Source organism: Solea solea, chromosome 15, assembly GCF_958295425.1.
Source record: "Solea solea chromosome 15, fSolSol10.1, whole genome shotgun sequence".
NCBI lineage: Eukaryota > Metazoa > Chordata > Actinopteri > Pleuronectiformes > Soleidae > Solea > Solea solea.
In genome coordinates this window covers 9,918,366-9,933,218 of record NC_081148.1, presented here as the reverse complement: position 1 = coordinate 9,933,218, position 14,853 = coordinate 9,918,366, and the positions used below count along the sequence as shown (strand labels likewise).

At 38.1% G+C, this 14,853-nt stretch overlaps 1 long non-coding RNA gene across 1 annotated transcript; it reads right to left on the bottom strand.

Annotated features, from left to right (window-relative positions):
- Positions 1-7,773: 7,773 nt before the first annotated feature.
- Positions 7,774-14,005, bottom strand: LOC131474359 (uncharacterized). The gene is made up of 5 exons (XR_009242282.1): positions 13,648-14,005; positions 12,968-13,041; positions 8,366-12,516; positions 8,117-8,288; positions 7,774-8,021 (listed from the first exon to the last, which is right to left on the bottom strand). It is a non-coding gene; the product is annotated as an uncharacterized LOC131474359 (long non-coding RNA).
- Positions 14,006-14,853: the final 848 nt, after the last annotated feature.

Genomic DNA, 14,853 nt, shown 5'->3' with positions numbered 1-14,853 from the left:
TTGATTATTAAACAATGTTGCTATCGTCCGAAGTAAGCTAGCAAGCTAACACTCTGCTCCAACAACGGTAACTACGATGCATTATTTAATAATCTTTGCTATGACTTTATGTCGCTGTGGGCTTATATAATATTTCGAAATAATAGTAATAATGGCACTGGTAAAAAAAAAAAAGTAGTATTTATAATTTAAAAAAAATAATAATTTTTTTTTTTTTTTTTTCCTCCGTTTTCGGCGCCCTCTGCGGATGACGGCGCCCCTAGCATTTGCCTATACTGCCTATGCCCAGGGCCGGCTCTGGGTATGACTTTTTTTCACATTTTGGATGACATACTAACCTATGACTTTTTTTCACATATTAGATGACATACTAACCTATGACTTTTTTGTCACATTTTGGATGACATACTAACCTATGACTTTTTTGTCATATTTTGGATGACATACTAAAGTATGACTTTTTTTCACATATTAGATGACATACAAAAGTATGACTTTTTTGTCACATTTTTGACGACATACTAAAGTATGACTTTTTTTCACATTTGGATGACATACTAACCTATGACTATTTTGTCATATTTTGTACTTCATACTAACCTATGACTTTATTTGTCATATTTTGTACATCATACTAACCTATGACTTTTTTGTCATATTTTGTACGTCATACTAAAGTATAACTTTTTTTCACATTTTGGATGACATACTAACCTATGACTTTTTTGTCACATTTCGGACAACATACTAACCTATGATGAAGACATACAAAAGTATGACTTTATGTCACATTTTTGACAACATACCAAACCTATGACTCTTTTGTCACATTTTGGACGACATAATAAACTATGACTTTTTTGTCACATTTTGGACGACATAATAAACTATGACTCTTTTGTCACATTTTGGACGACATAATAAACTATGACTCTTTTGTCACATTTTCGACGACATAATAAACTATGACTTTTTTGTCACATTTTGGACGACATAATAAACTATGACTCTTTTGTCACATTTTGGACGACATAATAAACTATAACTTTTTTGTCACATTTTGGACGACATAATAAACTATGACTTTTTTGTCACATTTTTGACGACATACTAAAGTATGACTTTTTTGTCACATTTTTGACGACATACTAAAGTATGACTTTTTTGTCACATTTTTGAGGACATACTAAAGTATGACTTTTTTTCACATTTGGATGACATACTAACCTATGACTTTTTTGTCATATTTTGTTTGTCATATTTTGTATGTCATACTAAAGTATGACTTTTTTTCATATTTTTGACGACATACTGACCTATGACTTTTTTGTCACATTTTGGATGAAATACTAACCTATGACTTTTCTGTCACATTTTTGACGACATACTAAACTCTGACTTTTTTGTCACATTTTGGACAATATGCAAAAGTACGACTTTTTTGTCACATTTTTGACGACATACTAAAATATGACTTTTTTTCACATTTTGGATGACATACTAACCTATGACTTTTTTGTCACATTTTGGATGACAAACTAACCTATGACTTTTTTTCACATATTGGACGACATACTAAAGTATGACTTTTTTTCACATATTGGACGACATACTAACCTATGACTTTTTTGTCACATTTTGGATGACATACTAACCTATGACTTTTTTGTCACATTTTGGATGACATACTAACCTATGACTTTTTTTCACATATTGGACGACATACTAACCTATGACTTTTTTGTCACATTTTGGATGACATACTAACCTATGACTTTTTTTCACATATTGGACGACATACTAACCTATGACTTTATCGTCACATTTTGGATGACATACAACCTATGACTGGGCCACACGGTGATATAGTGGTTAGCACTCTCGCCTTGCAGCGAGAAGACCTGGGTTCGAGCCCCGGTTGGAACAAGGGCCTTTCTGCATGGAGTTTGCATGTTCTCCCCGTGTGTGTGGGTTCTCTCCGGCTTCCTCCCACAGTCCAAAAACATAACACATATTAACTTATGACTTTTTTTTCACATTTTGGATGACATACTAACCTATGACTTTTTTGTCACATTTTAAACGACATACTAAAGTATGACTTTTTTTTCACATTTTGGAAGACATACTAACCTATGACTTTTTTGTCACATTTTAAACGACATACTAAAGTATGACTTTTTTTTCACATTTTGGATGACATACTAACCTATGACTTTTTTGTCACATTTTGGACGACATACTAAACTATGACCTTTTTTTCAAATTTTAAACAACGTATTAAACTATGACTTTTTTGTCACATTTTGGACGACATATTAAACTATGATTTTTTTTTGCCACATTTTGGACGACATACTAAACTATTACTTTTTTGTCACATTTTTGACGACATACTAAAGTATGACTTTTTTTTCACATTTTGGAAGACATACTAACCTATGACTTTTTTGTCACATTTTGGACGACATACTAAACTATGACCTTTTTTTCAAATTTTAAACAACGTATTAAACTATGACTTTTTTGTCACATTTTGGACGACATATTAAACTATGATTTTTTTTTGCCACATTTTGGACGACATACTAAACTATTACTTTTTTGTCACATTTTTGACGACACACTAAAGTATGACTTTTTTGTCACATTTTTGACGACATATTAACCTATGACTTTTTTTGTCACATTTTAAACGACATACTAAAGTATGACTTTTTTGTCACATTTTTGACGATATACAAAAGTATGACTTTTTTGTCACATTTTGGACGACATACTAAACTATTACTTTTTTGTCACATTTTGGACCACATACAAAAGTATTACTTTTTTGTCACATTTTGGACCACATACAAAAGTATGACTTTTTTGTCACATTTTGGACGACATACTAAACTATTACTTTTTTGTCACAGAAATGTATACAATGTGCATGACCTCCTCCTATTGTCATTCTAACAGTTGTAATCAATATTATTTAAGATTAAATCAGAAGTATGCAACTAACAAGTTAAGAAAAGGAACTGTGTCAGCATTTAGATAAAAACAACAATCATCATGTGAGTTCATCAGGAAAAGGTACAGATGAGGCTATATCTAATAATTCCCCCTTTTGGCATGATTTAATCATGCCACAAATACATCTATGAGGGAAGAGCCAGCTGCCAATATCATATCAGCTGGCCTCAAACTGTGTTGCACTCAGTAGTCCCCAACACCCATCCCTAACACTTCCCTACTGCACAAGTAGCCACAGTAACATCTTAAGTTATTAAGAGTGTCTTTATGCATATGTTTAAACATTAATTTAGGTGTCAGTCCTCTGTTTACAGAAGATACTTCACTCTTTCTCCTTAAAGGCGACATAGACCGGAAGCTCCAATTAACGCTGCGTTTGTGTGTGTATCTGCGTCATTACCTCGTTTATGAATCCCTAAAGTTTCAGAACAAACAGTTCAGCCACTGCTGAGAAAATAGGGTTTTATTGTTTTCCTGGGCTCTGCCAAGCGGATCGGCACTTCCTTAATTTGATGTTGTCATCAGAAATCCTCACCACTCCTCTCACCACCGTAGCGCCTCCCGGTGCGGGCACTAGTCCGGGCACATCTGGTTGCGTACATTCAACCGCAGAAGAAGAAGAACTACTCTCGTTGTAGCTGCTGAGATGCAGAGCATCCACCGTGCCAGAGGGGGAGCTGTGTATCTGAGAGCTGGCCTATCTATTACGTCACTTCCAGGTACCTGGCCAATCACAGGACAGTGGGAAAGCTCTCGTTGGCTGGCCAATCACAACACCTTCCACATTCTGGGGGTGTGATTTGGTCTTAAACAGCGCAGCTGACGAGAGCGTCAGTGAGGAGATATTTTGATCGTCACGTTTGCAGCGATTAGGAGGTTTTTAACCATGAAAACAAGTTAATAAATGTAAGTAGACCTCCATAACTAACATATATGTGTGATACAAGCATTCAATGTCACCTTTAATGTTTGTGCTTTTTATATTCTCCACAACCACGGGAAACCCCAGTTGACATATTTCAAACAAACTCCCCTCACAGTGTGTGTGAGCCAGAGCTGCTCATCAGGGCTGAGGCTGAGTAATTGTGACTGTGCCTGCCTTAGGTTGCTGAGTTTTGAGGTGGAATCTTACCCGTCATAAGCTTATTTAGCCTTCTATACTCTCCTGACATAGAGGGCCAAGTGGTAGATTTCCACGTAGATGTATATTGATACACAGGAGAATATTTAGGTCCATACTTTTGAGAGTAGTAGCTCTGAAAATAATTTCCTGTCTGAATGTTGTAAACGAACAGCTGTATAGTGTAATTTAACAGTAGTTAACCAACCAGGATGGTAGTAGAGGAATGCTGGGCACAACATCACCTATCATCATAAAGATAACAGCCGGAATATCTATACCCTATCTCCCCCGTAAATTCCCCACAGAATTAACCTTGGCAGGAAAAATGTCAGCAGAGTTCTCCCCACTGACTTCCTCCCTTCAATAGTACTCAAGGTTGAGAAACCACCCATAACAATTGTTCAAGAATTATTTCTTTTTTTATGAGCCTTTGTTTAACACTAATCCGTGCTTGTGCAAACAAATGTCTTTTGAGTAAACTCAAAAGCTCATTGATTTTATTGTAATATATAGGTGAAAACGTCCTGTATATTCGGGGCTTATGTATTTTATCATTTATCAAATAAGTCTCCCTTTTTAAGTTCTTGTGTCTCCAAAAAGGAGCTCATTCATTTTAATTGTATAACGTCCCCATACAGGCTCATATATGTATTTTAACACTGAAATAGTAACATATATCCTCTTTATTAAATTCTAATAATATTGATTACACACAAAAAACTCAAACCACTTCACACACACACACTCAGAGCTCAGAAGACTGAAGTGCATTAACACAAAATAAATTCAAAGTGATCACAACACACAAACAACACTAATCCCAAATTTTCAAGTCGACTCATTCATACTTTCCTATAGCATGCTTTTTGCTGCTTTTTCCTTTAATTCTCTAAATTTATGCTACCTTGGACATAGGCTTCAAAGATTGGTCTCATCGAAAACTAGTTCATGAACTCAATATTCGGGAGGCGACTTAAAGCCCACATAGACCGGAAGCTCCAATTAACGCTGCGTTTGTGTGTGTGTATCTGCGTCATTACCTCGTTTATGAAACCCTAAAGTTTCAGAACAAACAGTTCAGCCACTGCTGAGAAAATAGTGTTGTATTGTTTTCCTGGGCTCTGCGAAGCGGATCGGCACTTCCTTAATTTGATGTCGTCATCAGAAATCCTCACCACCGTAGCGCCTCCCGGTGCGGGCACTAGTCCGGGCACATCCGGTTGCGTACATTCAACCGCAGAAGAAGAAGAAGAACTAGTCTCGTTGTAGCTGCTGAGATGCAGAGCATCCACCGTGCCAGAGGGGGAGCTGTGTATCTGAGAGCTGGCCTATCTATTACGTCACTTCCAGGTACCTGGCCAATCACAGTACAGTAGGAAAGCTCTCGTTGGCTGGCCAATCACAGCAACTGTTTGGTCTGAAACAGCGCGGCTGACGAGAGCGTCAGTGAGGAGATATTTTGATCGGCTCGTTTGCAGCGATTAGGAGGTTTTTAATCATGAAAACAAGTTAATATATGTAAGTAGACCTCCATAACTAACATATATGTGTGATACAAGCATTCTATGTCTACTTTAAAACTTTCCTTTTTGATAAAGCTTATAGTTAGAGCTGGGTCAGGGAAACCTGGACCAGGCAGATGGCTGCACATTTCTGAGCCTGGTTCTTTTCCTCTCCACTGATGCCTAGTGCTTGCTCATTGTGTGAACTGTTGGGGTTCTCTGCTCTCCTTGATGTTGTCTATTATATCTACAGTGCCTTGAGATAATGTATGCTGTGATTTGGTGCTATACAAATACATTTGAATTGAATTGAACAATCATCATGTGAGTTCATCAGGAAAAGGTACAGATGAGGCAATATCTAATAGGTTGTTGCTGAAGACAACTATGTTGCTGAAAACGGTACATTTTGAAAACGGCGCCTCCTGGTGGAAGCAGATAATACTAAAAAAACAAACTGTTACAACTTTGTGAATCCTGGTCCAATCTGAACCAAACTTGCTAGGATTGATGATAGTCCAGCCCTGAAGCTGCCTGTATAAAAATATTCAATTTCGCCCCCTGGTGACGGCAGACAGAATTACACATAGTTTTAGATGCTGCTCTAACAGGGATTGTTGTATCCACCTGAAACTTGATATGTGAGACCCCAGACCCATCCTGAACATGTCCGTAAAAGATTACCTCCCCACAGGAAGTAGAAGCCCAAAACAGGAAGTAAAGTCTAACATTGTCAGATCTGCACGAAACTTGATATGTGAGTCAAGGGACCTTCCCTGAACATGTTTACGGACACGCCTTCCACCCAACAGAAGTCGTCCATTTTAAACACGAAGTACCCTCTAACATTGCGCAGGGGCGGCGCTGAATATAATTAGCACTGAAAATAACTAGTACCGCAAGTGGTGAATGAACGGGAGATGAGCTAGAGGCGCGCATGGCAACGTGGGTACATGGAGACTCCCGAGCACTCGAGCTCGAACCCGTTCAGAACCGCTTGCTGTACTGGTTTTAAAATTTCTTTGTTCCATATAACTCAAATCATTAAAACCAATTCATTTTGTGGACAAAACAAGACATTTGAGAACATCATTTCCAGGTTTGAGAAACAATGATAAACATTTTTCAACATTTTCTGGTCCAAGGAATCGACTTCACTGGTGAATTGATTAGGAAAAAAAAAAATCAGCCCCCTTCTCCACAAAAGCATCATCACACAACCAAAATGTCGGTCATCTCGTCTTCCTGTCGAATTCATGATGCACTGGATGCTGAGACTGGAAGAATCGTCTCCTCGCCCCTCTCTCCATCTTGGGTTACCAGTGTTTGCAGCTTGCAACAAGCCACTGACTTCTTTGTCTAGCGCTCGGTTGTCCCAAGTCTGAACTTTACTTTGGGAAACATCTTGTACATCTGTGCCTCACACTTTGGTGTTTTATTTAACTGCTGAATATTTTCCTGCACTAATGTGTGGAGCGTTATCTGGCTGTGATTCATCACATCACCGACCTGAGGCTGAGACAGTCAGAAATATTAGCATAGCATGTGTGGCTGCTTATATTGCTGCTGGTGTTAATGGTACTGCAACACTGTTCAAATAAAAACAACTCTACAAAGTGCTTTCCATAGCAGAAAAATAAAAACCTTTAAGAGTAAAATGGTAGCTAGAATTAAAAGATAAAATGAAAAGCCAGATTAAGTAAAATAGTAAAAATACATCTGTAGTTAAAAGAAGGCATTTTAAAGCAAAGTAGTGTAATGTTCAGTGGCATATCTTTATGCATTAGCCATATTTAGTGTTAGTGGCCAGAAGTAAAGAAGTTGTGAGATGGGGGCAAGTAGCAGCATCACCATCCACTGTAGCATTCCCTGCTTTAGAGTCCAATTTATTATATTCCCTTTAAAACCTTGTACAAATCCATATAGGGTTTGAGTTTTCTGGTTAAGATCAACCGAACACTTGAAGCAGTGTCAAAAGGTGCCAAGTCTACAGATCAGTGCAATTCGTTTTAAAATAATTCCACATCTTTATGTTCAAAGCACTAACTTGTCAAAATAACGCTCATCATAGAATCACTGAAAAAATACAAGTCAACCATAAAGTTAAGAACAAAAGTTTTACTTGATATAAAGAAGGCAATAAATACAAGTTTTCAACGTCAAACATTACAGGCTGAAAGTAGCAGTGTCTGTATTTTAGTGTGGTGATGCATCACATGTACAGTGTTTTGTCATGTGTGGTTTTGGGTCAGTGGGGACAGGGGGGTATAAAGTCCATTTAAAAAAAAATCAAAAAATCTTGTTGACCATGTCCTGTTGGGCAGAGTGACGTAGCAGCCATTGAGGCATGTGACCAGTTTGGCAAGGTCCAACATCTAACAAAAAAAATAAAATAAATAAGAGTCAGCACATTTTAGTATTAAGTAAATATGGATTAAACATATTGAGTACTATCTGAAAAAGAACATACCTGAAGACATCCCGTGGAAAAGGTCGGTTCATCTTGGGCGAAGTCCTCGTCGTAGAAGGGTCGGTTCATCTTGGGCTAGGTCATCACCACAGCCGTCCAGGACGGGACTTCTCCAGGTCGTGGTGTCCAACATGGAGTCCTCTGATCCAGGAATGTGCTGCAGCCTTCATCTCTTCAAAACAAGGAAGAATTTGATAAGTCACAAGAAAAAAAAAAAGTAAACAATTGACAAATCTTCAGGTAGCTCACCTGGTCAAGTGTGACAGGTCCTCACATCCAGTCAGAGCTCACCGATCGATGCCCTCCCTAACCTATACCTGCCTTTCCTGTCCTACACTGACAGTTACAAGCAATCTTTGCCAGCCATTTGGGATGATGCTAACCCCAATGTCTTGGTCAGCTCCATGAAAAACTGTAACTCTCCCAGTTGCCCAGACAAACGTTCCTTCTGATTCTGTAGCCTCGCCACAAAAAGGTCCTTTGCTGAAACCCTAATTTTGCTAAGCATGAAATCAATTCCACTTTCCTGTCCTCAGATCTCATTTTCACTCCCTGCAACCTTTCAACAGCCATTGCTGTTGTAACATCTGCAAGAGGCAGCAGTTTCACAATTCAGAGCTTCTTGTGTGTTTAGCAAGATGTGGCACAAGAGTATTGACAAAGCAGACACCTGAAAATGCTTGACCACAATTTAAACAAATGCTTCACCATCTCAAGTGATGTGATTTACACTACAAACCTGTCCATTCCAATCGATGGTTTCGGAGGAAGATACATGCATATCATGACAGGCCGAGTCACAAAATCAGATGGATCCTTGTCTGATTTTGGAAACTGCACAGCCACGGTATGCCACTCAGTCAGGATCCGTGGCCAGATTTCCTCACACACAGAGAAGAAGGGGAAGGACGAAATGCCTTACCATGTTACGAGTCGACTCAATTTACCTTGTTCTCTGCTGTGTGAAGAAGACCCAGCTCATAAAATCTTGACTGATTTAAAAAAATTGAGCAATTAAATAACTCAAACATCGATGCTGTTGGGTCATGCAGAGAGCTTGCGATCTCTTGCATGGTTTCCCAAACATTTAGAGGTCAAGTTACTGACCCCAAGAATGTCAAATACAATGATTTTCTGTACTAAACTGACAAACCATTTGGGTAAATTAGATCAAGTATTTAAAAGGTGTTTACATTGTTAGTAGTCTAATGACACTTCTTACCCAACACATGAAGACGCAGTGAATCAGGATACGGCTACCTTTAGCAGATGCAACAGCAGCAGTGGTGGTGGAAGGCTGCAGGGAGAAAAAAATTGATATGTAGACAAGTTGGAGGAATCATTTAATGCATAGCTCAACAAGAGTTAAAGCGGAGAGAAACTTTAGGGCAAGTCTACAAAAATCAGAGGAGGAACTTCACCAACACAACTAAGAGATAGCAGTTTCTCATGCAACCAACCAAGACATTGGGATTAAGCATCTTCCTAATGACTCTACAAGCTGCCTAAATTGTGAAATTTGAAAGAAAGTCATGGGTAATAACCGTCTACAGACACTTGTTCGCTGAAATAGCTAGTGCATGGTGAGGTGTTAACCCTATGCTCTATCAAAAATCCCACTTTGGGCAAGCCATAAAGTCCTATCATTTCAACCAGCTGCCAGCTTCGCAAATAAGAGGCAAAAGACCACTTGTGTTTACACATTTACATGATCACTGTTAACCACAAAGCTCCAGACACCAAGTCAATCCAAGAAACAAATCAAATAACGAAAAATAAATTAAAAAGCTGCAGCTGCTCACTCCTGCTACAAGAGGGTACTTGCACAACAGTCTTTAACATGAAGCCAAATTCTGTCTGATTTCTGTCCGAATTCACCTCACAAAGGTTTTATTTCAAGTCGTATCGATAGATAAAAAGTTTGAACATTTGGCGCAACTTTCACTTAAATAATCCGAGTTGTCTCTCTGCCAGGTTTGTGTCCTCCTAAAGAAAAGAAACGCGCTCTAATCCTGCAACCTACAATCTCATTTTTGAAAGAAACTATGCAGGATAGCCCTGCATCCCTAAGGCGAGTAACGCATAGTTTTGCAGGGGAAGATATAAACCCCCTGCTGGGAGGCCTCCCAACATAACGCGCAAAAAGACTATGAACACAAAAAGGTTCAACTCCTTTAGAGGGAAATAAACTTGGCAGAGTGAGACAAGTCAGCATTAATATTGAACACGATTTCAGTTAGCGACTACAAAGGCAGTACTGAAAGTTTAAGACTTAAAATGGATATCAAAAGTGTGCCAACAAATGCCAGATTTAAACTATATAACATTATCCATGGGCTGAATAACACCTACAATCTAATGTGACTACACTTGCATATAAATCAAAAGTTTAGCTTCATTATCAAATCAGGAACCAGTTATCTTATCAAAGCAATTACCAGTTGAGAATAAAGGAAGACCTGGTCTAGCTCATCATAATCAATTACTGCATTTTTACAGCACTTTGAAAGAACTTTAAACAAGCTACAGTAAACTTTGATGCATTTACTACATGATTCATCAGCTTCCACGTTTGTCAACAGTCCAAGTTGCAACTATGATAACTGAGATTCAAGACCAAAATTACATTTTTAAATTAAAGCCATTTCAAAATAAGGTACCATGATTTCCTGCAGAAATCAGACGCCTCAAGACCAATCAACTTTAAAATCAGTTCAACTCATCAAGTTGAGACTATAAAAGTGACTAAATTCGACACAGGACAGACGGATACCGGACACACAGGACAGACAGACGGATACCAGACACACAGGACAGACGGACGGATACCACACACACACGAAACCTTAGTAGGAAAAACAGATCAGAAATTATAGACTGGCATAAACACCAAGTACAGTCATGACACAGTGGCCATGAAGAATCAAGATTGAGGTCAGAGCAGGTATAGTTATGGCACAGCGGCCAAGCAAGAAAGAAAAACTGCACTTACCATTTGAAATTTTACCTCAAACTAAAACGCAATCTAATTAAGATGGACATGCAGGGATGTCGGTGCTCCTCTTGATTGATGCTAAAAGAAAAGTACAGGTTAGTTCACTTACTGTGCATGGACGCGGAAGGCACCCATGTTTGCCTAAATGACTATACGCGCAAGGCCAGACGTACAATAACACAAATAGACCACAAAGGCACGGGCACAGTTAGCGATCATGGCCTACTTGCATTAAGGGACGTATGGCCATACAAAGACAATGGCAGGGCTGCCATCCAAAGCCAGGTACTGTGTTTGTAGATCACCAGGATCTATTTTAACGTTCTAGGGCTAACGGTAGATTAATGGCCACGATGGAAAGGAAAAAAAAAAAAAAAAGGCACAGCGGCCAAGAAGTCTAAGCCTTGTGACAGAGTGTACAAGGCACAACATTCATTTTATTTCTACCATCTAGCTTTAACTGTACACCAACATCCATTTAAACCTCATTTAAGATCTGGTCCTCCAACATCACTATATTTTAGTGCTAAAGAAAACAGTTCGAGTTAATATTTTTTTTCCCTTTTAGAAGTGAGGAAAGGCACGAGGAGGGCCAGGAAAGATCGACACGGCGGCCGGAAGAGCGATGGCCCGCGGCCTGTGTAACAGTTGGAAAGAAAAAGTGATTAAGGGCACAGTGGCAAGGCAAGAAAACGCCTACATACAGAGGCGTGTTCTTACCTTTGCATGTGATTCGTTAGCTGTGGGCAGCCAGACTAGCAAGTCAGTTGCCTACACCTAAGTACCTTCACTTTTAAAAAAAAAAACAACACACAAGTTTCTTTTGTTTATTCCCCTACTCTGCAAACCCTACCACACATGGGGGCCAAGACGGTAGCCCCCAGAGAAGAAATAAATAAAAATATGGACTCACCATTTGTAGACGGACCTAAAAAGGAAATGTTAGTGCATTATAACTTATCAATCATCTAAGCCCTTCAAGAAACCATATCTACTTTAATGTGAACTGCTGAACATAATCATATTCTCAGACCATCTTAACTATTCAATCCAGGATTCTCAGTCACACACAACCCATTCATTTAGAGAGAGAATTTCAAACCCTCCATCAGTCACCTCATTCTTTCAAATCACTTGCTCAGCAGTTCCACAAAAATATAAACAAGGACCAGATCAGACCACCCAATAAAGTGGACAGGAACATACAAAACCAACCTGTGGCAAATGCTCCATGTACAACCCTCAGCTATTTGACAGATGGAAAGCAGGAGAATAGAAAGAACGTGGCCATGTTGGACAATGCAGAGAGATGTAGGCACAGCGGCCAAGAAAGAGTGGGGACACAGAGGCCACCCAATATTAAATCATGACACCTTACTATTTGATGATCTTCATGAAGATCAATCTGGGGGGAAAAAAACAAACAAAAACATGTTAGAGTCCAGTCTCCAGCCTTGACAATGTTCAAGTTCATACAGTTACAGGTGTAAAATAACTAGGTAAGGTGTTCTAGAATGTGTTTGTATGAGGTACAGACATGGTTCACCCAGCCTGAGATATAAAGACTCATTTTCAGGGAAAACATTCCCGCAGCACAATTTCTATTCTAACAATGAAACAAAGAAATTAACATAATCACAAGTGATGTAAATTAAAGTTGATTAAGATTTATGGAATGACTTTTAAGTTCAAGTATAGAAATGTCAGTAGCCACAATCTTTAAAAACACAAAAAAACGTATATTATACATGTGTGATTAAATTAATATGATATATTGCCATCAGTTAAATACATTATGAAAATTAGCCATAACATTTTCAATGATGTAGTAAATTATCTCTAAAGGTGTCACTCACCTTTTTTTGACAGCCTCAGGCTTTTGTATATGGCGGGTCCGACCAGGTCTCCGTGAACAGGAAGCAGGTTGTTCCTTTAAAAAAAAAAGTTTGTATTTTAATGACTACATTAAAAGTTTAGAATTATAAAAGACATGTATTACCCTGAATGTGTTTTTAAACATTTAACATAACGATAAACAAATAAGTCTTTCCAGTGAAAAATAATAGTAATGACCATGAGTGGAACAGTGAGTTAACATAGCACAGCAGCCATTTTAACTTGTTTTTATTCTTGTTTTGTCTATTATGATAATGGATTGGTTTAAGTGTTTGACTTTCAGATTGTTTTTATTTTGTTAAATGTGAATATTTCCTAATTTCTTTGCTCTATTTAAGCAATCACTGAATCCAAATAATTTAAGAATATAACCAAATTTAGTAATGGTATACAGCAGTTAACATTTTATGGATCAAACATGAAAATAAATCACAGGTTAATGAAAATAGAAATTAGCTGCAGCCCAATTTAAACCAATGATTTAACTACTGTAACCAGACAAAACGGCTGCCAATTCAGATAACTTGCTGACAATGAGGCACATCTTGAATATTGAGGTAAGGCTAATTTTGAGCTAAGTTTGATCATATAATTCAGCAAGCAGGGTCATCATTTACATAACTTGACAAAAGTTACTCACCATTCTAAACGGGCCACCAATCTGGACCAAGTCGAACACGCCATCCTAAAGCGCCTTGCTGCGTTTTTATAAAAGGAGCTGATGCACGCGGCCACCTTTTCGGCGTCTGACGTCACGCCGCGGTAGTTTTCTTTTTTTTCCTCTTCGTTTTTTAAAGTTCCCTCATTTTTTGAGGTTTTATCGCGGTTGGTGCATTAACGCCACAAGTTCCTTCTTCCCGGAACAGTTTCAGTAGTTAAGCAGACACTTTTTTCACGTCTTTTTTTTTTTCCACGGCTCGTGCAGCTTCTCTTCAAAGAAGCAGCGGTCATCAGCTGATTGAAAAACACCTGCGAAGACGAGCAGGTGTGTTGTCTCCGCTTTATGCTTCTTCTTCTTCTTTGCTGTTGGCAAACAACGATTTGGTGCATTACCGCCACCATCTGGTATGGAGTGTGGCTCGAAATGTTTAACTGAACTGTTACTTAAAAGTAAAAATAATAAAATAAATAATAATTATATACATATATATATATATATAAACATAATTATAATTCTTATTATTTATTTTATATTTATATATAGATATATACATATATAGATATATATACATATACAGATATACATACTACAAAACACACACAAAAAACCTATATATGTATTCATACACACACACAAATCCTATATTTTCCCAATCAACTTTGTGGTTTTAAGAAACTGAAGTAATATCTTGTAACACTCACTCCGGTTCTTCCGCAATACATCTACCAACTCCAATTCCTCATCAATGTTTTTTTAATCATTACTTCTCTCTCCCTTTGGTATTTCTGACATTGTGTTATAATATGATGAATGGATTCCTCCTGCCCACAGTGATCCCATCCGTCTGTATTGTGTTTATTGATGAGAAATAATGTGTTGTTCAATCCTGTATGGCCAAATCTGATCCTCGATATTATATTTTCCTCTTTTCTGCTTCTTTCCGTGTGCCTAGCCACTCCCACTTTTCTTTGGATACTGTAAAACCATCTTCCTTTCCTTTCCTCCTCCCATTGTTTTTGCCATCTCTCCTTTAGTTTTTGTTTAATGATGGATTTCTGTTTTGCTTAATTTTATTGCTAAATCTATATTATTATGTCCTGTTGGTGCTTTTGCCACCTTGTCTGCTATTGTGTTCCCTTTAACCCCAATGTGTGCTGGTATCCATAAACATATTACTGTGAGTCC